Here is a 23,968-nt window from a genome sequence, read left to right as displayed (position 1 = left end):
CTGGGCTTCACCACTCGAGGGGAGACTGGATGGAGTTCCAGGCTCCTGGCTTCAACCTGGCCCAACCCTGCCCCCCACCACACACACATACTCCCACCACCACCCTGGGAAGATCTCTTGCTCTGCTATCTGCATCTCTCTCTTTCAAATAAATGCATTAATCTTTGAACAAGCCCTGGCATCCTTTTGTCTTTTTAGTTGTTTATTTCCTGTTTCTCTATCGGGTTGCAAGCTTCAGGAAGGTAGGGGTCTGTTGTGTTCACTGCTACATCACTATTATCTAGAACAAGGCCTGGCACGTGATAGACACCGCATTAGTTGGTGAGTGAACAGACCGTGAAAACCAAGGAATTGTCCCCTTCAGAAACATTCCAGTTAAACTTACGTTTCAGAAGGGTTTTATCCGAAGCCAGTGAGCTCTCATCCCTTTAGCCTCTGCAAGTAAAGACAACCAGATTGTTCAACTAAACCTCTGTGAGACCAAAAAGGAAAGTCACCTGGAGCCTGAATTACTCGTTGGGCTGCTTCCTCAGCTGACGTCTCAGCGGTTGGTTTATGTTCCTGTGGTTGTCAGAGCTCAAGAACAGCAATCAGCCAAAACCTGTCACCGGGCCAAGGAGATGGGTCCATCCCACGTCACTTCTGTCCTTGGCTCCACTGTTCTCCTTCTTCAAGTGTCACTTACTGTCCTTCCTTAAGGGTAAAGAAATGCAAAGATAATGTAAAGCAAATTCAAAGCCAAATGGTACACAAGAAAAAGCACGTTTCCTCTTCCCCTTGGAGGCCCTCCTCGGACACCCACTGTGTCCTGTGGTGATCCTGGCTGTTTGCAAATCCTCTTCTCTGATGTCTCTGTTCAAGCTTTTTTCCTCTTTTTTTTTTCTATTGGGTTTTATGTATCTTTTCCCTTCTTTAAATGCCTTTTTTTTTAAGTTGAGAGGCAAAGAGACAGTCAAACAGACAAAAAGAGCTTCCCACCCACTGGGTTACTCCCAGATGGCCACAGTGGCCGGGGCTGACCCAGGTTGAAGCAGGGAGTCAGGAACTCAATGCGAGTACGTGGGTGGCGGTGACCTAAGGGCTTCAGCTGTCTCCTGCTGCCTCCGAGGGCCTGCTTTAGCCGAGAGCTGGACGTCGGAGCTGGAGCTGGAAATTGAATGGAGGTTCTCTGATGTGGGGGACAGGGGTCCTAAATGGCACCTTAACCTCTAGGCTAAGACACCTGGTGCTCCACTCTTGTTAATTTGTAATTCTTTATATTCCAGTTATCAGTCTCCATCCGTGTTCCAAATATTCTCTGGCACACAATGACTTGTATTTCACTCTCTTAAGAGTGCTTTTCATAAACAGAAATGCTTGATTTTGAGTCCAAGTTTGAGTAATCGATTCCTTGGTCAGTGGTATTGTTCCTTGTTTGACTCAACATAATGAAGATATTTTCCTGTATAACTTTCTAAAGAATTTATTGTTTTGCCTTTCACAGCTATATTTAAGATTCACCTGGAATTGATTTTGTGTGTGGTGTGAAATAGGGGTTCAGTTAATTTATTTTTCCTTATTGACATCACATTGTTCTGGCAGCATTTATTGGAAGTCTTTCTGAACCCTCTGCAGTGCTGCCTTTATTATAAATCAAGTATCTATAACTGTACAGGTTTGTTTCTTGGCTGTCTATTCTGTATCTTTAGTGTATTTGTCTAGATTTTTACCTTGGTGTCTGGATACTAATTATAGAGTTTTATAATAATTCTTGCTATCTGACAGAGCAAAGTACCCTGCTTTGTCATCTCCTTCAGTGGTGTCTTGGTTATTCTTGGCCTTTTGCACTTCCATAGAAATCCTAGGAAGAACTTAGTAATTTTTAAAAAGAAAAATCCGGGGGTAAGAGAAGGCATTGTGGAACAGCAGGTTAAGCCACTGCTTGGGTTACCTGCATCCCCTAATGGGCTGTTAGTCTGAGTCCCGGGTATTCTGCACTTCCACGCCAGCTTCCTGGTGATGTACCTGGGAGGCAGCAGATGACAGCCGGAATCACTGGGCTCCTGCCACTCTCATGGTGACCTGAATGGGGTTTTGAAGGCAGGGACCAGTGGGAGGTGCTCAGGTGGTTTGGGGCATGGCCCTTGGAAGGTGGTTCTCACAACAGGGCTTTTAAAGTCTCAGTTTGATCTCAGTTTCTCTCTCCACTTCCTAGCTTACCATGTGACTTTTCTCCACACACACTACACCATTGCCAGATATCAGACTAATGGGTCACCCAATCTTGGATTTGAATCCGCAGAACTGTGAGCCAATGAAACCGTTTCTCTTTATTTATAAAATGAATGGTCTCAGGTATCCCATTGTGGTAACAAAAAGCTAGTTATACATCTTGTATTTGCATTTTTTAAAAAATATTTATTTATTTATTTAGAAGGCAGAGTTAGAAAGAGAGAGAGAGATCGAAAGAGAGAGGGGGGTATTTTCCGTCTGCTAGTTCACTCCTCAAATGGCAGCAACAGTCAGAGCTGGGTCAGGCGAAAGCCAGGAGACTGGAATTCCATCTGGGTCTCCCATGTGGGTGCAGGGGTTAAGTACTTGGGTCATCTTCCACTGCTTTCCCAGGTGCTTTAGCAGGCAGCTGGATTGGAAGTGGAGTGGCGGGGACTCAAACCAGTACCCATATGGGATGCTGGTGTCACAGGCCACAGTGAACTCACTGTGCCATAATGCCATACCTAATACTTGTGTTTCTGAACTACACCTACATTGGTTATATCTTTGTATTATACATGTATGGCTGGGTTATGTTTAGTACTTTTGGGGGGAATTTTCATGTATGATCATGAGTGAAAATAACTTTATTTCATCTCTTGTTCTGGTCTTATTAGGTTTTGGTAAAAAGTTATATTAGCATCATAAAGCAAATTGAGGCTTATTCTATCATTTTCCATTTTCTAAAAGAGTTTAAGAGTGGCCTTATTTCCTCCTTAAATTTTGATGAAAATTTAATGTTAATGTTAATGTGTATCGAATCTGGTTGTATTGTTTATATATGTGTTTATATATGTGTGTGTGTTTTTTTTTTCTAGTCAATCTTAACGGATGTTTACAATTTCATTAGTCTTTGCAAAGAACCAAACTTCTTGGCCCTGTCGACTTTCATCTTTCATATGTTCATTTTGTATTTCACTGATTTTTTTTTGTCCTTGTATTATTTCTTTCTTCCAATTTTTTTATTCACATTATATTCCTGCCTTTTTGTCATTATCTGAGATGACTAAACCTTGGCTGGGTAGAATTACCAGGCTGAGCTAATTCACAAGTTTGTACACACAAATTTGTAGGTATAAATCAATGAGGGGTTTGGCTGCCAGCAGCAGACATGCACCTCTGCAGAACATAAACACAAAATGATCACTTACCGCGTGGGAGGGAGAGCCGAGCAAGAAGGTCTCAAAGAGAACAGGAGCTGGAGCAGCCCAGGAATCCAGGAGCAGGCTAGTGGTTTTCGTGGAACTATGCAGAAGCCCCATCCCCAGGAATGAGCATCTTGACTTGTGGGAGGCGCCCATCGCACAGCCAAGGCAGGCAGGGCTGCTGGCACACAGGGAGGTGGACTGTTCCCTCCAGAGCAAATTCACACGTGGTTACCAGAATGCTCAGGAATGGACGCTGAGCAGATGGAAGTCACAGATGTCTACTCTATACGGAGAGAGAGCAATAGAGCAGAAGAGACACAGGAGCCTGGAAGCAGGCAGAGAAAGAAAGACAAGGATGGAGAGATGGGCAAGAAGGGGAGGTTTAGACCAGTGTGAGCCACCTGAAATGACAGATGGTCCAACAACCGAGAAAAATAGCTGAAGCTCCTCCCCTGCCCAGAGGCACGGTTTGCCCTTCATGGGACTCTTCCTCCCTTACATACATACATACATACATAGAAATGTTACTTTCTGACTGTTGGTATGAAGTCACATTTATCATCTAGGCTGGATTTCTTGTTATGTACGCATTGATACTATGTTCCTTTTTCTTCTGCTCTGAAAGAAGCGACATTGAAACCATTTCATGAGCCCCAGATGCTGTGCTTTGAATGAATGAGACAGCCCTGCCCCTACCCTTGTCTGTTCTTTCTTCATCACTCGTCCCCGCGATGCCACTCACATTAGCAACTGCCATTCCTTTGCCCATCTTCCAACTGCCAACACCTCCGACACTTTGCCAGGGCTATCTCTGGCTAAGGCAGCTGGCTCCATTTGCACAAGGGAAGGGCAGGATTTCCGGTGATTTGGCGGCATTAGCCAGTAGCTCTTAACCAATAAGTAATGGGAGATGTTTCAAAACTCCTGCCTTTCTCCTCCCACGCATCTGTGGCTTCCTTGACTCTCAGAGTCCCTAAACAGGGTTAACCTACAGTCTCCCAAAGTGGTACCTTGCTCGCTAAGTCCACTCTCCACTCACCCCCAACCTCACCCCTGCTGCCGATTTCCTTCCTCCACTCCCCTACCAGTGTTTCTGCAATTGCCCGCCAAATGAGCCATTTACACTCAGATCCTTGTCTCAAGGTTTGCTGCGGGGAGAACCCCAAGCTGAGACACTATCCTTCCAGTTAGCTCATCTCTGAGTATAAGGCAGCAGAGCTCTCTAAAACGTCAGCCGTACAACCGCCTGTAAAGGGATGGTACTTCCACTGTGCGCAGAGGCCGAGGACAAAGGCTTCTTACAGAGAAGTCAGCTGGTGGGGAGGGGCAGTCCAGCCTGGGGTATTTTCTTGGCTCATTGTTGTGAGAATGTTACTCCAGAGGTTTTTCTGGTTGTGAAACAGCTTTACCCTGGGCATGTTCTCTTGTTTCAGTTTCTTTTTGTTTTTGTTCTTTTTAAGATTATTTATTTATTTATTTATTTGAAAGTCAGAGTTACACGGGGAGAAGGAAAGGCAGACAGAGAGAGGTCTTCCATCCTCTGGTTCACTCCCCAAATGGCCACAACAGCTGGAGCTGTGCCCATCCGAAACCAGGAGCCAGGAGGTTTTTCTGGGTCTCCCACGCGGGTGCAGGGGCCCAAGGACTTGGGTCATCTTCTACTGCTTTCCCAGGCCATAGCAGAGAGCTGGATCAGAAGTAGAGTAGCCAGGACTCGAACCAGTACCCATAGGGGATGGCGGCACTGCAAGTGATGGCTTTACCTGCTACGCCACAGTGCCGGCCCCTTGTTTCAATTTCAGATGAAACCTTTAGCATTGGCCAAAGAATGACGGACTCTTTAATTCCATCAAAGTGGGTGAAATCTTTCTTCCCGTTGTTTTGGCTGGCAGAGTTACTTAATTCATATGAACCAACAGCACCAGGGCAAAGCATTAGAGTGTTTTGGAAAAACTAATTCATATTAATCATCTGAGTTATGCTTTCATTTGCTTTAATGTGGTAGATTTGGCCATGGGGCAAATAGGCCTCATGACTGACCTTCAGAATGAAAGTTTAAAGGAATGTGTATTTTTGGAAAATCACTTTTCTGTAACACACCCAGAGTCTTTTAAAGACATTTGAGCCTGAAAAGCCATTATTTACTTTATGGTCCAAGGCAGAGTACTTGGGAAACACTGAGAGAGAAGACTCCAGAGAATTCACTGGTGGAACTGTGAAATGATGTGTTTCAGTCTTTCTTTCAAATGATTTTCATGGTTTGACCCACATGGATATATCTGCAAGTTTCCTCTGCAGTGTCCCCAAGAGGTCAGATTAACAGCATGAATTTCAGACTCAGAAATGCGTGCGGAGCCGGAGCCATGGGTCACTTGGTTAATCCTCTGCCTGCGGCGCTGGCATCCCATATGGGTACTGGGTTCTAGTCCTGGATGCTCCTCTTCCAGGCTAGCTCTCTGCTGTGGCCTGGGAGGGCAGTGGAAGATGGCCCAAGTGCTTGGGGCCTGCACCCGCATGGGAGACCAGGAGGAAGCACCTGGCTCCTGGCTTCAGATCGGCGTAGCTCCGTGGCAGCCATTTGGGGAGTGAACCAATGGAAGGAAGACCTTTCTCTCTGTCTCTCTCTCTCTAACTCTGTCAAATAAATTTAAAAAAAAAAAAAAGAAAAGAAAAGAAAAGAAATGCTTGAGTTCAAATCCTAGCTCTACCACCTATGCATGGGCCAGGTCTGGTTACTTAAGCTATTTTACCTTGGTTTCCTTATCTATGGAATGGGAATAATTAAAGCCACCTCATAGATCAGTAAGCTTAGTGTTGGGATAAAAACAATGCAAGGCCGGCGCTGCGGCTCACTAGGCTAATCCTCCGCCTTGCGGCATACCGGGTTCTAGTCCCAGTTGGGGTGCCGGATTCTGTCCCGGTTGCCCCTCTTCCAGTCCAGCTCTCTGCTGTGGCCGGGAGTGCAGTGGAGGATGGCCCAAGTGCTTGGGCCCAGCACCCACATGGGAGACCAGGAGAAGCACCTGCTCCTGGCTTCAGATCAGCGTGGTGCGCCGGCCGCAGCGCGTCGGCCGCGACAGCCATTGGAGGGTGAACCAACGGCAAAAGGAAGACCTTTCTCTCTGTCTCTCTCTCTCACTGCCCACTCTGCCTGTCAAAACAAAACAAAACAAAACAACACAACAACGCAAGACACCAAGGAGCCCCCTCCTGGACAGGAAGGGGGAGGCAGCAGGGGAGCAGGGCTTTTTAGGTTGTGGCTACCTAATAAATGATTTTTGTCACAAAGAAAAAAAAATGCAAGAAATTGCTTAGCATTTATTACATACTGTGTATTTTATATTAAATAGTATTACAGCAGAATAATATAGTCTATAGTATAATGTATTACTCTAAATTACAATGATTTAGTATCTGTCATACCAGTTTATACTTTTCTTTGTTTCTTGTTCTTAGCCAATGCCCTCTTAACCCAAGTCACTCTGCCCTTTTGATAGCTTTTCTAGATCACTCACAGTGTCCTTGGCTGCTCTCACTGAAAGCTGTGGCGGGAGAGGGCATCCTCCATGTAGCTGATCACCTGATGGACAATCTGAAAATGCGAGATCCTGCCCACCCAGGTGAGTCTCCCAGAACCCTCACCCCACGCCTCCATGCCCCTGCTCACCATTCCTCGCACTCTGCGGGGTTGCGTGACTAGGGTAGGACTTGGCCAGGTCAAGAGTTACGGTTTCTAAAGGCTGTTGAAAAGCTGATACTGGTCACTTCCTGCCTCCACTTTCCACCTTTCTGAAGGCAAGGTGATCAGTGAGAGAAGGAGCACAGGCTTGGAGCACTGAGGGACAGGACAGCTCCCTGAGAAAAACAGCTCCAGACACCTGCCAGTCAAAGATAGGAACGGTCCCGTCTGTTCACAGCCCAGCAGGCGCTTGCTCCCAGTGTTGGCCCACTGGAGAGTCAGGATCTGGCCAGCACTCAAACTTCAGCTGGGGGAAGGGATGATATTCACAGACAGCCAAGACACGGGTCAGCTGTGTTCAGGGGGATGTCCAGGTGAAGTCCAGCAGTGAGATGACCACTCAAGGTGACCTTGAACTGCGGCATCCTAAGCAGTCAACTCAGATGACTGGGTGCTAAAAATAACAGTCACAGAAGCAGCATGGCATTCTATCAGTCCTGTGCTTCACAGATTGGGAGGCTTTTTTTTTTTCTTCTTGTATCTTTTCCCTTTATACCTGAGGCACTAACCACTGGCCACTTTATGTCGCCAACCTCCTCTCTGTTTGCTGGGAAGAGCTGCTGAGCAGAGCGAACAGCCTGCAGTGGGAAGGCCTGGGAGAAGGTCTCCACCCCAGCCTTTCCAGTTACAAGCTGAGTGACAAGGACAAGCAACATTACCTCTTGAATGTCAGCAGAATTCCCTGCAAAATAGTGTCTCCCACAGGGCCATGGGGAGAGCAAAGTGAGCTGCTCTGTAAACTTTACAGGGCTGTGTAAATAATACATTATGCAATGTACAGTACTTAACTCAGGGCTTTGCACCTGCAACCAGATGTTACTATCGAAGTTTCCAGAGACAATGAGACACAATGTTGTGAAATCCCAAAGCCAGATCCCTCACACAAAAATGACAAGGAAAACAATTAAGAATTGGTCTCATAGGGTCTAAGTTACTTCTCACTCATTCTGAGAATACAAAAAGTAGGAGAGAAAGAGAGAAAATTCATGTTTAAAGAGAATGCAGATGACTTACCATGAGGATTCTCACTACACCCAGAGAGGACAGGAGTGGGCAATGCTGTGAGCTGCTTGGCTTGTCTTTGGAAGTGTGGAAGACAGACAAGATCAGGATGCGACTGCACAGGTGGTGGAGACAGTAGCTCCTGACTTCAAGGTTGAGGGGGTGGAGTAGATAGAGGTGGTCCTACAGAGGAAGAGTGGGGCTCCTTTGGGTTCATCTCAGTAGGGGCTGCCGGAGCTACGGGAATGCTGGGTCTCTAGGGGCTGTGAAAGGACCTCCGCTAACTCCTGCACAGAGAAGCATCTGACTGCGTAGGGAAACTCTCAGTGAAGCAGTGGCTGGAAATCTTCAAGGAGCCCTGAAGAGCTCCCTGAGAAAAACAGCTCCAGACACCTGCCAGTCAAAGATAGGAACGGTCCCGTCTGTTCACAGCCCAGCAGGCGCTTGCTCCCAGTGTTGGCCCACTGGAGAGTCAGGAGCTGGCCAGCACTCCGGCCTCTGTGTAGTCTGATGACTCTAGACTGCAAATACACACTGCCCGGAGACACAGGTGCACACAGGTGTCGTGGGGCCTGCAGAATTCACCCGAATCCTGGGGTCAAAGAGATCCCAAGGAAACTTTGCTTCTCCCTTCACATCTCAGCAGGCAACCCTGAATAAGTCTCTGTTTTTGAAATTGTAAACATTTATTTTCATTTTATTTGAAAGGGGGTGGGAGGCAGAGAGGAAATCTTCATTTATTGTTCACACCCCAAATGCCTGTAACAGCCAGGGCTGGGCCAGGCCGAAAGCCAGGGTGCACATTAGCAGAATGCTGCATTGGAAGTGGAGCCGCTGGGACTCAAACCAGACACTCTAATATGGGATGTGGGTGTCTGAAGTAGTGACGTAGCCTCTATGCCAGATACCCTGAACAGTTCTTGGTGCGCGACCCCACCTAGGACAAGCTACTTACTTTGTGGGATCCAAGGCAAGATGAGAAGGCAAAGATTCTTGTTTCGAAATCATTAGGAATCTCACGAGGTAAGAGAGCATTAAAGCAGGTGTGGGGCCCTTCTAAGCGGGGAATCCCTGTGCAGCTGCACAGCTCACACACCCGTGAAGCTGACCCTGACCCCAAATTACCTCTCCACACGCTATACCATAGAGGAGGCTGGAATCTAGAGTGTGAATTTCAGCTCAGAATTGTCTCACCCGGAGGCAAGGGGCCTCCTGGGCTGCCAGCTGCCCGGGTGGGGAGCTGTACAGCTTCCCGGGGGCAGCTCTGTGGCTGAAGAGCAGCTGTGATCTCGGAGCAGCCGACACTCTCAGCTGCTGGGGGGTGGGTGCAGCAGCCCGTCCCCATCCGACCACCCACTCTCACTGCTGCCCTGACAGGCAAGCCGGAACAGATGGGTCTCCCAAGATGTAAACTGCAAGCCAGTGTGGAAGCTAAGCTTGGGCCTGCTAGCCGAAGCCCACCCTCACAGCCTTAGGGGTAGCTGGTGCTTTCCCAGTGATCACAGAACGGATGCTTTGTTTTCCGTTTGGCTGTTGGTCCTTTTGAACACAGAGGGCTCTGTCGGGGACCCCGGAGGGAGGAAGCAGGGAGTTGGCAGATTACCAAAACCTTGCCCTTGTTGCCTGTTAAACCCCACCTGTGTGGGAAGAGTGAAGCGTGGGACACACAGAGGAGTCAAAGGGACTTAAGTCTCAGCTGAGGGATGCTGATAGCAGACCTCCTGGATGTGGACAACTCCAGGATGAAAATGCCAACTCTGTGAGCTGGCATGGTGGCACAGTGGGTTCAGCCACGGTTTGCAAGCACCAGTTAGAGTCCTGGCTGCTCTGCTTCCAAACCAGCTCCCAGCTAATGCACCTGGGAAGGCAGTGGGAGACGGCCCAAGTGCCTGGGTTCCTGCACCCGCACAGGAGAACCAGCCTGGGTCGCAGTGATTTGGGGAGTGAACCGGCAGATTGAAGACATTCTCAGCCAGCGCCGCGGCTCGCTAGGCTAATCCTCCGCCTTGCGGCGCCGGCACACCAGGTTCTAGTCCCGGTCGGGGCGCCGGATTCTGTCCCGGTTGCCCCTCTTCCAGGCCAGCTCTCTGCTGTGGCCAGGGAGTGCAGTGGAGGATGGCCCAAGTGCTTGGGCCCTGCACCCCATGGGAGACCAGGAGAAGCACCTGCTCCTGGCTTCAGATCAGCGTGGTGCGCCGGCCACGGCGGCCATTGGAGGGTGAACCAACGGCAAAGGAAGACCTTTCTCTCTCTCTCACTGTCCACTCTGCCTCTCAAAAAAAAAAAAAAAAAAGACATTCTCTCTCCCTCTCTCTACCTTTTGATTAAAAATAAATAAATCCTAATAAGATGCAAGCCCTGTGCCCCAGCTGCTAAACCTCACCCCGTCTTGGCCCTGCCCTCCTCTCCCACCTCGTCTTCTCTCACTGCTTTCTTCCAGCGCTCCAGTCCCCAGACAAGGCCGATTGCCGATTGTGTCGATGCCTTGGAGCCTTGGTGCTTTCTCTCCTTGCACTTGGAAATGCTTTTTCCTGGTCACCCTCCTGGAGGGGCCCACGGTGATCCCCAGCTCAAGGGTGCATCACCACGCAGCTACCCTTCTTGCCTTATGTCTTGTTTGTGGTCTTCTCCCACCCATCTCCTCCGCAGTGCAAGCTCCATGAGCATTGCATCTCTTGGGGGGCTTACTCAGGGCGGTACCTCCAGCGACTGCGAGTAGGGAAGTCAGGCAGGAGAGCTGAGAGTGAAGGAGGAGGCAGAATCGTGCGGTGTACTTGGTAGGAGCTGAGTTGGATGCCCCAGAGAAATATGAGGATGGAAATGCTTGGGGGACAGCTGGAGATGCCTGGCTAGACCCAGGGGAGCGTTTGAGCCTGGAGTGTGTGTTTCAGAGTCCTTCCCAGGAAGTCTGGGGTGTGGCTAGGAAGACAGCTCAGGGCAGAGCCTTGGGCAACACCTGCTCTGTGCAGATGGATTTTATCCCCTTGCCTGGAGTGCTCCTCCGTCTCCCACGGAGGACCCCTCTCTCAAAACTACAGTGGCAGCTCAGGAAGGGTTCCCTCTTTCCCTGCGTGTGTAACCCCTGCCCCGTCGCACATGCGGAGCAGCGCCCCAGCCCTTTCGGGGGGACGCGGTCCTCTGGCTCCTGGCACCGGCAGCAGGCTCTCCTGCCAGGCTAGCCTCTTGCCTGCTCTGCATATGGAAGTTCAATTACCGTCGGTGGGAGGCCCATCTGCAGGGTGAGGGCAGAATACACAATGGGGATTGGTGCACCAGATAGGAGCCCAGATCAAAGAGGAACCCAGGGTTTGTGAAGTCCTTTCATCCTCCCTGATGAAAGGTGAGACATGAAGGCAAAATTATCATGATTATTTCATTGGGTTCCAATTGGAGGTGGGCTAGAGCTCCCCGGGATGGACAATAGCTAGCAGCCTGCGTGAATGCCTCTCTAATAGGGACAGACAGGCTGTACACAAATTCTAATACAGATGTACGTTCGCCTGTGTGTGTGTGTGTGTGTGTGTGTGTGTGTTCATCAGTGACACCACCTAAGTGCTTTTCATTGTCGAGGAAGCCCCAAAGAGAATCACAGACTTGAACTCCCTCAGTCCTATAGATACAGACGTACCATGAAATATACATATTTTGTAAATGTATATATAGAAAAAGCCATAAAGCAGGGGGCAAAGGAAAGCGTAAGGACATTTGGATTGTCAGCTTCTCTCTAGAGAGAGCCCTTAGGATATACCATTCTTGGAATAAAGCTTTCATTTCACAGTGCATCTGTGGGAAAATTAACAAGCTCCCCTCGTGCTGTTCCATAATTCATTCTCTTTGTTTTAGCTATTGAGCTGGGCTGGTGACTTAAAACCATGAGAAATAGCTTTTAAATACAGATCTGGGCCTGGCAGTTTTGCCTTGCCAGTGACAGACGAGTAACTTGTCCCATCATTAGGGAGATGGACACCATGTCACTTTGTCATTCAAATTCCTTCTCAATTTACCTCCACGTCCTTCACTGGTGCTGGCCGAGACACCACAGAGGATGTGGCTTCCAGGCTGAGCATTTTCCTGCCATCCCAGGATTACTATTGTGGCCGGATTTAGAGGTCCTTAGCTTGGGGCGAGGATAATACCCCGTATGGGATGGGGGAGGGGAGGGCTTTCTCTGGCTCCGTGTTTACCTGACCTTGTTCAGCTTTTTCTTTCTCAGGGAGAGGCGGACTGCTGTTTTTTTGGCAGCTCTGCCTGCCTGGGGAAAGTGGAAAGCTACAGGATGGTGACAGCCAAGTCAGGGCTCTAACCAGCAGGTCCCCAGGGCGGGTCATTCACAGGGCTGACAATCCAGTTGATGCTTGCTTGGGTTGGGGCCTTGCACTAATTTGGATGGTGACATCTTGGTGACAGTAGCAGATGGGAGCAGGGAGGGAGCCTTGAAACACTCCCCTAAATGTCAATTGACATGTTTTGTGATGTCATGCCCCCAAGGCACTGCTCTTCTCTCCTTGGTGGAATGCTGAGGTGGCCAGTGGGTGGTGGCCAGTGGGTGGGCTAAGGACATTTCCATTGGGACGTGGTGGCAATGGTGTCTGACAGAGACAGCCTGGTGGTTTCAATGTCACAGGGCTTTGTCTAACTGGGTCTGGAAGTCCACTGGTCTAGATTCAGTTTTTCCTGCTTCCTTTTGTATTCTGGTAGCAAATAGAGGGCTTTGCCTCACAGCCGTGCAGAAGAGAGACAACTCAGAGGGATCCCTCTCAAAGGGCACATCAGATTCTTGAAGAGAGTGTAACAGATTTAAGTGGGTCAGATGCCATGACTCAGCAGCTTCCCCTTGATCCTTTAATCTCACATCTGAAGTGCAAGACCCATCCAGGTTACCTGGGGCAACGCGAGCCTGGGACTGTCAGGGCTTCCAGTGCAGAAGGTCAAATAAGCCGTCTGCTGCAGCGTTTCACATTTTAGTTCAGTTCAAGACTCTTGTGAGACGTTGTTTTAAGGGCAGCCAAGGTCATGCCAGGGAAATTCTGTCCTCTGGGCAGGGAGCCATGATGACCAGGCCACTGCAAAGCTTCATGAATGTCAAGAATCCTAAGGAAGAACGATTCACCTCGAAGTGGTGTGGGAGGGCTTGGACGAAGGCGTGTGGGAGGGAGTTTTTCTTCCATTTCCCGCAACTGCCACATACACAGTCCCTTCCAAAAAATGCCAGAAGCCTCAAAGAAGAGACAGCTGTCTTCCCAGCCCCTCATTCATCACCTGCTTGCTGGCCTAGGACTGATAAGAGAAATTCAGATCAAATTACCTGGCAGCTGGGAGAGCAATGAGATAAGGACCAGCACGCTCGGGAGGAGTTCAGTAGAGTAGCAAAGATCAAATTGTGCATTAAATTTTCCAGGAACGAAAACCGTGCTCCCTCTGCAAACCTAAGGGAGTCACCTAAAGTCAGCCAGCAGCAAATAGGATTCCTTGGAGAAAAACAATGCCTTCAGCTTCTCTTGGGGAGTTAAAATTACAGAACCCTGAGGTCCGTTCTCACTAAACCTGAAGATAGGCAGAGCAGGGACGAGCATTGTTCAAGGAGGAGAGGGACCGATAGGCAGAGAAACCTTGAGTAACTGAAGGAACACCTGACCCTGACCGTGAGCTTTGGGTTCTCGTTCCAGCCCCCTCTTTCCCATTTGAAAATGCGCTTTAACTCTCAGAGATTGCTTCTTTTTCTTTTCTTTCTTTTTTTTTATAAAAAAACCTTCAACTGTAGTCAATTCAGTCCTCTTTTAAAAAAATATTTTATTTATTTGAAAGACAAAGTTATAGAGAGAGAAGGAAGAAAGAGAGACAGATCTTCCCTCCACTGATTCACTCGCCAAATAGCTGCAATGGCCAGGGCTGGGCCAGGCCGAAACCAGGAGCCTGGAACACCCAGCTGGGAGGCAGGAGTCCAAGTACTGAGCCCCCTTCTGTTCCTTTTCCCAGGCACGTTAGCAGGGCGTTGGATCAGAAGCGGACTGGAACTGGAGTCGGCACCCATATGGGGTGCTGACATCGCAGGCAGCGGCTTAACTCAGTGCACAATCCTCACCCCGGGGATTTGCTTTTGTATGCAGAATGGCTAAGGGTTTCTTCAAGCTAATACACCCCCCGCCTTTCCACCAGCTTCAAGTCTTTGCAATTTCTTATTACCAAAGTCTTCACAAGGCATTCCATCTAAGGGCTTGCTCTCTTGGACTTTACCATTTTACTCAGCAAAACCTCAATGTTTAGGCTGTAAAATACTCCACAGGTGTTGTTTTTATCAAATACTACCTGCTCTGTGTGGGAACATTATCTGGACCTGAGCTCTCAAAACATCAGGAATCTGAGAGTTACAGGAAGTGGTGGAAGGGCTCTGTCTCTTGCCTGTGGTGGTGATCACACAAACGACAAATGTATGCACACGGTAAAACTCATAGAACTGCACACCACAGGAAGTAAATGCTTCTGCTTGTAAATTTCAAAAACAAAGGGAAACGTTGTCCGTGATCCTTTGGTATTAACCAATCAGAATTCCTAATCAGGTGGGCTCTCCTCTTTCACTTCAGGAGCAAAGGGAAAATACCAGGGTTGTCGAGGGATCACATCCATGACCTCATTCTTCACCCCTTCTTGGAGTCATGCACTCCACTATGACCTCCTGTCCTCTTTGTGTACAGACACATTGATTATTTTATCCAGTGGGATGTTAGCAGGTAGGATACAAACAGCCGCTTACATCTCTGCTCTGGCCTTCTGTCCTTACCATGACAAGACACACAGCTTAGCCTGCTGGAGGAGAGGGCACGTGGCATGGAATAGAGTTACCAGGGTCACCTACAGCCACCATCAGCCAGTAGTCAAACATTCACCTGATACGTGAGTCCTGAGGCCAGAACTGCTTAGCCAATTCAGCCTAAATCACCAATACACGGACCCATAAAGAGATGCTTATTATTTTAAGCCACTACGTTGTGAGACCATGTATGATGTAACATTATTGTGGCCATAGATAATTAACACAAAAATAAGAAATTATGAATCTTAAGAAAAAGGCAGATGAACCAGGGGAAGAATTATTGGTTTTGAGGAAGTGGGAAACTGTGTGAGCCCTGCATGCTTTCCTGAAATGATGATTCATAGAATTATTTCACAGAACGAATGTCGCTCCCCGTCTTCATGGGGGAACGACACAGGACCCTGAGCTGTTCTTTTGTCTGCTCGGCCCTCCCCGGGTTTGCTGCTGGTTCTTCGCGGGTTGGCTACCGACCCTTCCACCTCCGTGGAAGGGCGGATCCCCCTAGCCACTTTCCCCACTTCCGCGGGGGAGCGGCACACCGCCGGCTGGCTCTCTCGGGGGGCTGCACAGGTGTTCCTTCAGATAGATGTTCCCTTTAGATGTTCCTGGTGCATGTTGTCTCTCTCCTCCTTTATAGTCCTCTTCCACCAATCCCAACTCTGCTACCCACACGCCGAGTACGCTGCTCTCCTCCAATCAGGAGCAGCTCCTGCAGCTTGTCAAGTTGGTGAGAGGCAGCTGGGTAGAAGCTGTTTGCTCCTCTCCCAGCGCCATATTGTGGGAGAGCAGATGTATAGAATAAGTCTTAATTCCAGTAACTTAGTCTAGTCCGAGCTGCTCCCCACAAACGAAGGCCTTCTGGTTAATGCTGTGAAGGAAAATAAAAGCAAGAGTGGAGTGGAACCAATATAAAGCCATATCATTTTGTGAAATCAGTTCATGACTATACCCAATAAAAAGGGTCTGTGCACACTTTGAATTTGAATCCATTCATATATGGCCATAGAGAAATTAAAATAATCATCAGCTTAATACAGTACAGCCATTGTACTCTTATATGTGTGAGTAGGCATACTCATTGCATGGTGTTCTCGTTGTAACTCGGGTAAGTGTGGCAAGGCAGCAGGCCAGGATTTCAATACACAGGAAGAACTTTGGTCTCTGTAAGGTAATACATTCACACAGTGGCCTCCCTGCCATCAGCTCTGTCTGCACTCAGGACAGAAGAAGCCAGCATTTCAAAGGGACAAGGCAGCTCAATTTGGTTTGAGTTAGTGGTTCCACAGGAGGATAACAGGACGAGAGGGTCTGATCAAGGCCTTGGGCTAGGGCAAGAGTTCCCAGAAAGGGAAGATGTTTAAAACCAAGAGGTCAATGGCACATCGATCCAAGTGTTCCATCCAGGTTGGAACAGGCCTTGTCAGTGGCTAGGAGTATAGTGTCCCAACCAAAGGGACGTTCTTGGAAAGCTGGGAAGCATTTCCAAAATAGATAGGATTAAGGAGGAGGGACCGGTGAGGGGCAGGCTAAGGCTGTGAGGCCTGTCAGTGCAGAGGCAGAGTGGAAAACACCATTATCCACAGTGTAGGGCCTTAAGAGTAACATCAAGAGCCACATTGGGGTCACTCTAGAGCAAGTGTCGGGGTAAACATTAACATATGGGAAATCCAGGCACATGGTGGTAACCAGAGGAATGAGAGAGAGAGAGACAGAGAAAGGGAGAGAGAGAACTTAATGAAGTTGAGAGTTAGAATTAGTAGGTACAGATTTGATCTGGATTTATTCAGGAGCTAGGTGCCAATGCCTGAGAGTTTCTGGAGGCATCTATAAAGGATATAAAGTTCATAGGGCTGAGACTAGGCAGGACCTGTGGTCGTTGGGTTATATCCAGTCCACCTCCAAATCATGTCAGCTGAACTTTCAGAATGTCTCTGAGCTCTGTCTGGCACTCAGACTCCTTGTCATCACTATCTTTTGTGTTCACTTACGTGTCGGTCCTTAGTTTTCTTCCTGCATGGCAGCTAGAGTAGACTTTCAAAGATACAGTTGTTTAGGTTGCATCATTCTCCCTGTTTGAAACCTTCCAAGTCATTCTGGATTCCTTCCCAATGGTTTTACAGTCTACTGTGACCTACTTTGCTCTGCTCATGGCACTGTCTTCCTTTCTCACTGTTCTAACCACAGTTGCCTTGCCTTGGTTCTGTGATGCCTCCGCCTCTCTCCTGACTCAAACATGCTCTTTTGCTGTCTGCATGCTGTTTCTTCAACCCCAAAGAGGCTGACTCGTTTACTTCATTTAGGGCTTGCTCTAAAGGTCATTTCTTTGGAGATGTCTTCCTGGGATACTTATCTGAATGGGGCTTCACCATGCTTTCTTTCTCATAGCATCATTTTTTTTTTTTTTGTCTTCAAAGCTCTGATCATGCTTGGGTATGATTTCTATTATTTTTATTTTTTTGCCTCTTGAATGTCTGAAATGCTCACTGGACTATAGGGCTGTGAGGGCAAGGATTGGTTCTGTCTTGTTTGTCACTGCAAACCCTATGTCTAACATGACATAAGGAGTAGAATAATCATTAATAAAAAAACTTGTTGAATGAATGGGGTGTGGAAGTACGGCAGAGAGGAGTGAAAAAGACCCTGATTAGGAAAATAATGCTTTGGACTTCAGTGGGCACCATGGACAGAGAACGTGTGCCAGCGAGTCGGTCCCTGTCACGTTTACAGCTACTCCTTTGATCTGGCTCAGAGGTAGGTCTGGGCCACGTAGCCACTAGAGCTGAGAAGACAGGAATGCATACCCTAAAGCAGCCACAAAGGGCCAAAGTGTTAGACTGTGAATATTTGTCCATCATAGGCATTGCCTAAAGCCCTCCTTTGTGCCCCACCCTATCGAAGCAAATTTGGTTTTTGTCTCCTTCCCTGCCTACAACAAAACTGTCTCTTCCAACAGCTTACCACCTACCCTTCCAGCAGTTGCCTATGTCTGCTGTTGGGATTTTCCTTGGTTTTCCTTCAGCTTTCAAGATCCTACTGCTTATCTCTGCCACTCTAGCCTCTTCTCCTGGCCCTGGGACTTGTGCCCACACCAAAAAGCTTCAACTTGAACGTGGTCACTCCCTGAAGTCATCTTTGGCCCAATCTCAGAGGTGAAGCCGGTTGGAGCTGCCAGCATCGTCCACCAGGGCCCAGAGGCTCATGCTGGACTCCTGACAGCACAGATGACCTCTGGTTGTGCTTCTGCCAGGCCATTAGCTCCAGGGGTCCTGGCCTACCCGGCACTCCTCCCCCTTTTGTCCTTTTCCTCTGGCATGCTTCATAGCCCTGCCTTCCCCACATCCCTTTAGCTTAAAAACAAACCTGAAAAATCAGTGCAGTCTTAAACTTCCTCATCAACAGGAAGATTTTTGCAGTCTAGTTAATAAGTTGTATTATTTTTAAAATTCTTGGTTACATATTTATCTAGAAGTAGGAATGGCTTAGAATCCTGGGCCTCGCATAATACAAGCCCTAGGTCTCCAGTACTCCTCAGGTTAGGTTTGAGAAAATGAGGTGACAACAAGACAATATGTGCGATCTAGACTTGATGGAATAGAAATAACCACACCTCATGTATTAGCAAAGTCACCACTTATGGTCAGAGAAAAATTGTTATAATCTGAGGTGCACTGGGTTGTAGAGCCCTATCGTGAGCGTCCAGAGGAACAAGGGCCTGGGCTCATCAGAATCCCTTTGGTAGTGGGCGGCTTGGATGATATCCCCTGTCTTGTCCATTAATAAGGAGACCCAGGCCCGTTATCCCACCCCAGCCTCTGTGGAGCTGAATATAGGGACTTTGTAGCAGGACTTCAGGGACATTTTTGCAAGAAGCAACACTGTAGTTCATTTACATAAGGGGATTTCAACAGTTTGCAGAAAAATGAAATTAAAAGATATTTGTTTCACTGCAAAATGTTTGAAACCCATGCATACAAGGGATCTTCAAATGCTTATGGAAAAGGTATATTATGAAAAAACAATGCATGAATTTCAAAACTTTTTCCATCAAAGTAAACATATTTTAGTTCCATTTTCCTAAGAACTTTTAAATTATATTACTTTATATATGTAAAAGGCAGAGCAACAGAGAAGGAGGGAGAGACAGAGATTTTCCAACCATTGGTTCACTCCTCAAATGCCTACAACCACCAGGGCTGGGTCGAGCTGAAGCTGTGAGCCCAGAACTCTATCCTGCTCTCCCATGTCGGAGGCAGGGACCCAACTACTTGAGCCATCCCCTGCTGCCTCACAGGGTGCATGTTAGTATGGGACTGGAGTCAGGGGCGGAGCCAGGACTCAAACCCTGGTATTCCTCTATGGGATGCAGGCATCCCAAGCCGTGTCTTAACTGCTGTGCCAAATGCCTGCCCCTAAGAACATTTTGAACTCCCCTTGGATTTCAGGGAAAATGAGCTCTTCCTGAATTTTGAGCATTTCACAGATCTACGCAGTCACACTTGGATACTAAAAATAACATAGTAGCCGAAATAGAGTTGCTGAACTGTAACTGAGACAGAAAGTCTCCCATACTTGAAATACTAGACATCAAACAACTTCTGCATTTAGCATCCCAGCTCAGACACCAGAAAATGTGCAGTTCAAGGTGGGTTTGTTAGGGAAGAGGCTCTCCATGGACCGTTGTGAAGTGAGGCTGGAGATTGGACAGTGGGAGAAGGGGCGGTCCCAGAGCAGGTATCTATCCTTACCCGCCTCTGCCAAAAAGATGCAGCCATTCCTTGGGAGGGAAGGATGGAGAGGAACCACTAGACCCTGGAGGTTATGCCTGCGTCTGTTTTGTCATCTGCTTACATGCATCTATGCATTTTAATCAGGATGTAATTGTGAATTTAATATGTGCATTTAAGCAGAACTTCCTGGAGACAATGCTTTAGTGACTCCTAAATTCAAGCACAGGGGCTGGCATTGTGGTGCGGGAGATCAGGGTGCTGCCTGGGACACTGGCATCCTGTACTAGAGTGCTGATGCAAGTCCCAGCTGCTCCGTGTCCAAGCCAGCTCCCTAGTAATATTCCCAGGAAGACAGTGCATGGTAGCCCAAGTGCTTGGGCCCCCATGCCACCCACGTCAGACCCAAATGGAGTTTTTTTTTTTTTTTTTTGACAGGCAGAGTGGACAGTGAGAGAGAGAGACAGAGAGAAAGGTCTTCCTTTTGCCGTTGGTTCACCCTCCAATGGCCACCACGGCCGGCGCGCTGGCGCGCTGTGGCCAGTGCACTGCACTGATCCGATGGCAGGAGCCAGGTACTTATCCTGGTCTCCCATGGGGTGCAGGGCCCAAGCACTTGGGCCATCCTCCACTGCACTCCCTGGCCACAGCAGAGAGCTGGCCTGGAAGAGGGGCAACCGGGACAGAATCCGGCACCCCGACCGGGACTAGAACCCGGTGTGCTGGTGCCGCAAGGCGGAGGATTAGCCTAGTGAGCCGCGGTGCCTGCTTAAATGGAGTTCTTGGCCCTGGCTTCAGCCTGGCCCAGCCCTGGCCATTGTGGCCATTTGGGGAGTGAACCAGCAGATGGAAGATCTCTCTCTGTCTCTCTGACTTTCAAATAAATAAATAAATAAATTTTCAGAAAAGAAAAAAATGTGCCCAGTGCCATGGCATAGCTGGTAAAGCCACCGCCTGCAGTGCTGGCATCCCACATGGCCACCGGTTCTAGTTCCCGCTGTTCCACTTCCAATCCAGCTCTCTGCTCTAGCCTGGGAAAGCAGTGGAGGATGACCCAAGACCTTGGACCCCTGCACCCACATGGGAGACCAGGAAGAAGCTCCTGGTCCCTGGCTTTGTATTGGCCGAACTCTAGCCATTGCAACCATCTGGGGAGTGAACCAGCAGATGGAAGCCCTCTCTCTCTCTCCTCCTCCTCCTCCTCCTCCTCCTCTTCCCCTTCTCTCTCTGTGTAACTCTACCTTTCAAATAGATAAAATAAATGTTTAAAGGAAAAAAAAAAAAAGAAATTCAAGCGCAGCAGAAGGGCCATTGGAAAGAGGACTTTGGAAGAGGACTGTGCCGTACACTGCTCTTGCTGCCGTCTCGAGGCAGTAGCCTCCTAGGCTGCATCTGTGGGAGGCCCCTCCTGCGCAGACCACTGCAGACTGCAAATGGGATTAGTCTGCTGAGAACACTAACCCCACGTTCCAGAGAATTCGACTTGCAGTCACAAGGATGCTCTGAGGAGGACCTGTGCCAAGGTGAGCAGGCCCCGAGTGCCAGGCACTCGCCTGAAGGCCAAGGTCAGCGGCGGCCGCTGTGCATTCCACCAGGCAGCCTCAGGGCGCTTGCTGGGGAAGGGGACTCCTTCCCGGTGGCCTTGGCTGGGGCTTGTGGGCCCCACCCCCGATGCGGCTTGTGCCTGCCCTCCCCCCATCTCTTAGTCACAAGGGCAGGCATCTAGAAAGCTCCCTCCTTGTTTTATCTGGCAGAACATTGGGACAATAATTGGACTGGGTTCAACTGGCCAGGAAACCAAAGCCCAGCAGAAAAATGCCTCACGAGTCCTGCCAACCTCCTGTTCCTTGCCAGTCCCAGTGCAGGACAAACAGGCCTGGCAGCGTTTGGATTTGCGAGGGGAAGTAAATTCTGTTATGGGGAAGCCACATAATGGAAGTTATGTACTTTGGGGGGCCTGCATAAGCAAGCACAACTGGTGCTCCCATTCTGCGGCTCCTGGGAGGGCTTGCACCCCCACCCCCGGGGCTGGAAGGGAGTTGGTCCATCTGCAACAAAGGCGTTCGCCTCTGTGGCTTTGTGAAAAAGAATGTGTGCGCTTGTCAAAACAGAACTTTCCTGCGTACTTGGACGGGGGAGCCTGTCTGCCGGCCAGAAAGAAGCAAGGCTCAGTCTGGTTGAAAAGGGAGAAAAATCCCACTAAGCAGCCCCATTAGGGCAGCCTCGCTTCTCACAGAGACACTTGTTCACTGCTGCCAATCTGGCTTCCCTGGCGATTTCCCCCAGTCGCCCTTGGACTGCATCTGGAAGATGGAGAGCCGGCCTTAGGGGTGGGCATCTTCCCATCCCAGAAAGGTCAACAAAACTTCAGGAAGATGGGCCGGCACCCCAGGGCTCTGGGACCTGAGAGTAATGTGCTGGTAAACAAACACTCTCCCTTTGCTCTCCAATCATTTTCACCTCCAAACTGGGGTTGCTGTTATCCTTGTAACAGTCGTGGAAAACTGAGAAGCAAAGATAACCACGCCCCAGTACCTGGGGCAGGTGTGGCATGAGTCAGGTGACGGCCATGATGTGGCCCTTCTCCAGAAGTCTGCCTTGTGTGCAGCCTCCCATGTGCAGCATGTCCAACGAGAGCAAGGTCCAGGGTTCCAGTCAGATGCGACCTTGTGAGTACAGTTAGCAGCACCGATTTCTTCTACCCAGATGAGCTAACTTGGATGTCATTGGCCAGCACTGCTTTTGTGGCTTCTGATTCCCATGGAGACCATCCTAAGACTCAAAGTTACACCCAGAAGAGGCCATCACCTCCTTCTCTGTGACCGCATCATGTTTCTATGAGACCATTTTGGACAATAGAGCATTTCAAGCTGTGGATTCTAAGCCCCTGACAGTCAGAACTGCGTGCGTTTAATTTGAGTGTTTGGGTTAACATTCCTAAATCAATGAGAACTGCCCCCCCCCGGGGGGGCTCCTGGGTAGGAAGAAGGCAAGCAGGCAGAATGTGGAGCTCATCTCATAATTGCCTTGTTCTTTTCAGTTGCAGAAGCCCTCAAACAACTGCCTACATTTCACCAAAGAAAGTCAGGATGCAGGATGTAGGACATTTTTGGATCTAGTTCCCAAAACTATCGCTGTGAGTTCTAGGACGCTAATGAAGTGTCCTTGCAGCTGGGAATTGTAATCAATCCAGGCAAACTTGTTTGGATGTCCCTGGGAGTTTATTAGTATCAGGAAGTTACAGTTGTGAACTGATTGCTCTGTTTATAAGTCACACCTCTGACTCCCTGGCGCTCCAGGAATGCAAGCACCTGGTTCCGTGCCCCCACTCTGCATTTCATCCCAAGCAGAAGTCTGTCTCTGCTTGTGAGGTCGAAAATCAACCGGCGGGTACAATGATACTTGGGACAATGGACGGAACTTCAGGAACAGTGGGCCGGATTGAACTTAACGGGTCTCCAGGAGGCGGCTGCCGGACAGGAGAATCCTGGGCTAAAAGGTAAGCTCAATGGTAAGAACCTACGTGTGGAGCCAGGCTGTAGTTCAAGAGAAGCGCAGTAAGAAAAACGAGAGCATTTAGTAAGGTTATGAGCTGAGTTGGCATGTCTCCTCCTCTTGTGCCTGGAAATACCAAACATTCCCTAAGAAGGAGTCTTGCCAGAAGCAAACCTGGGCTTAGGTATCTGTACCTAATGACCAGGTGACAGGAAATGCAGGAGACAGGGAACAAGCGCAGCGATATTCTAAGGAAGAAAGAAGCCACATACAGGATAGGGGGAATTCCGTGGGCTGGAGGCCTTGATTCCTTCCGTGTATAAATGATGTTGAAAACATGGGAGGGGAGAAACTTATCAATTAAAAGAAACTTGTCAGATACTTATTAAGCAACAAAAATTCATTTGGATCCTGATTCAATCAAACCAACTGTAAAAAGGATTTTTTTTTTTTGAGATAATCTGGGAAGTTTGAACAAAGGCAGGTTGTTAATGATCTTAGTGATATTATATAATGAATGTTTTAAAAAGCAAAACTCAGTAGAGATATTTGCTTTGAAATGTTTCAGCAAAGAAGGTGAGATGTAGATTTAAAAAGACGGGCAAAATGTTGATGTTTGGGTAATGTGCACATGAGACTTCATGGCACTGTTTTCTCTGCTTTGGTGAACAATGGAAATTTCTAGAATATGGTTCTATAAGATTCAGTGAGAGCAGCAGCCTTTCAGGCAAGGAAATCTTCCAAAACTTACTGCCTACCCTCTTCCTCTGTAGGGGTGGGGCCGTTCAAAGCCGAA

At 48.6% G+C, this 23,968-nt stretch overlaps 1 long non-coding RNA gene across 1 annotated transcript in view; it reads left to right on the top strand.

Annotated features, from left to right (window-relative positions):
* The first annotated feature begins 10,505 nt into the window (after positions 1-10,505).
* Positions 10,506-23,968, top strand: part of LOC103349149 (uncharacterized) — a 317,640-nt gene continuing 304,177 nt past the window's right edge. Inside the window, exon 1 of the long non-coding RNA XR_011379581.1 lies at positions 10,506-23,176. This is a non-coding gene — a long non-coding RNA (uncharacterized lncRNA). The remainder of the gene's footprint in view (positions 23,177-23,968) is intronic.

The sequence above is a fragment of the Oryctolagus cuniculus genome, chromosome 10 (genome assembly GCF_964237555.1).
Source record: "Oryctolagus cuniculus chromosome 10, mOryCun1.1, whole genome shotgun sequence".
Lineage (NCBI taxonomy): Eukaryota > Metazoa > Chordata > Mammalia > Lagomorpha > Leporidae > Oryctolagus > Oryctolagus cuniculus.
This window is presented reverse-complemented; position numbering and strand designations above follow the sequence as displayed.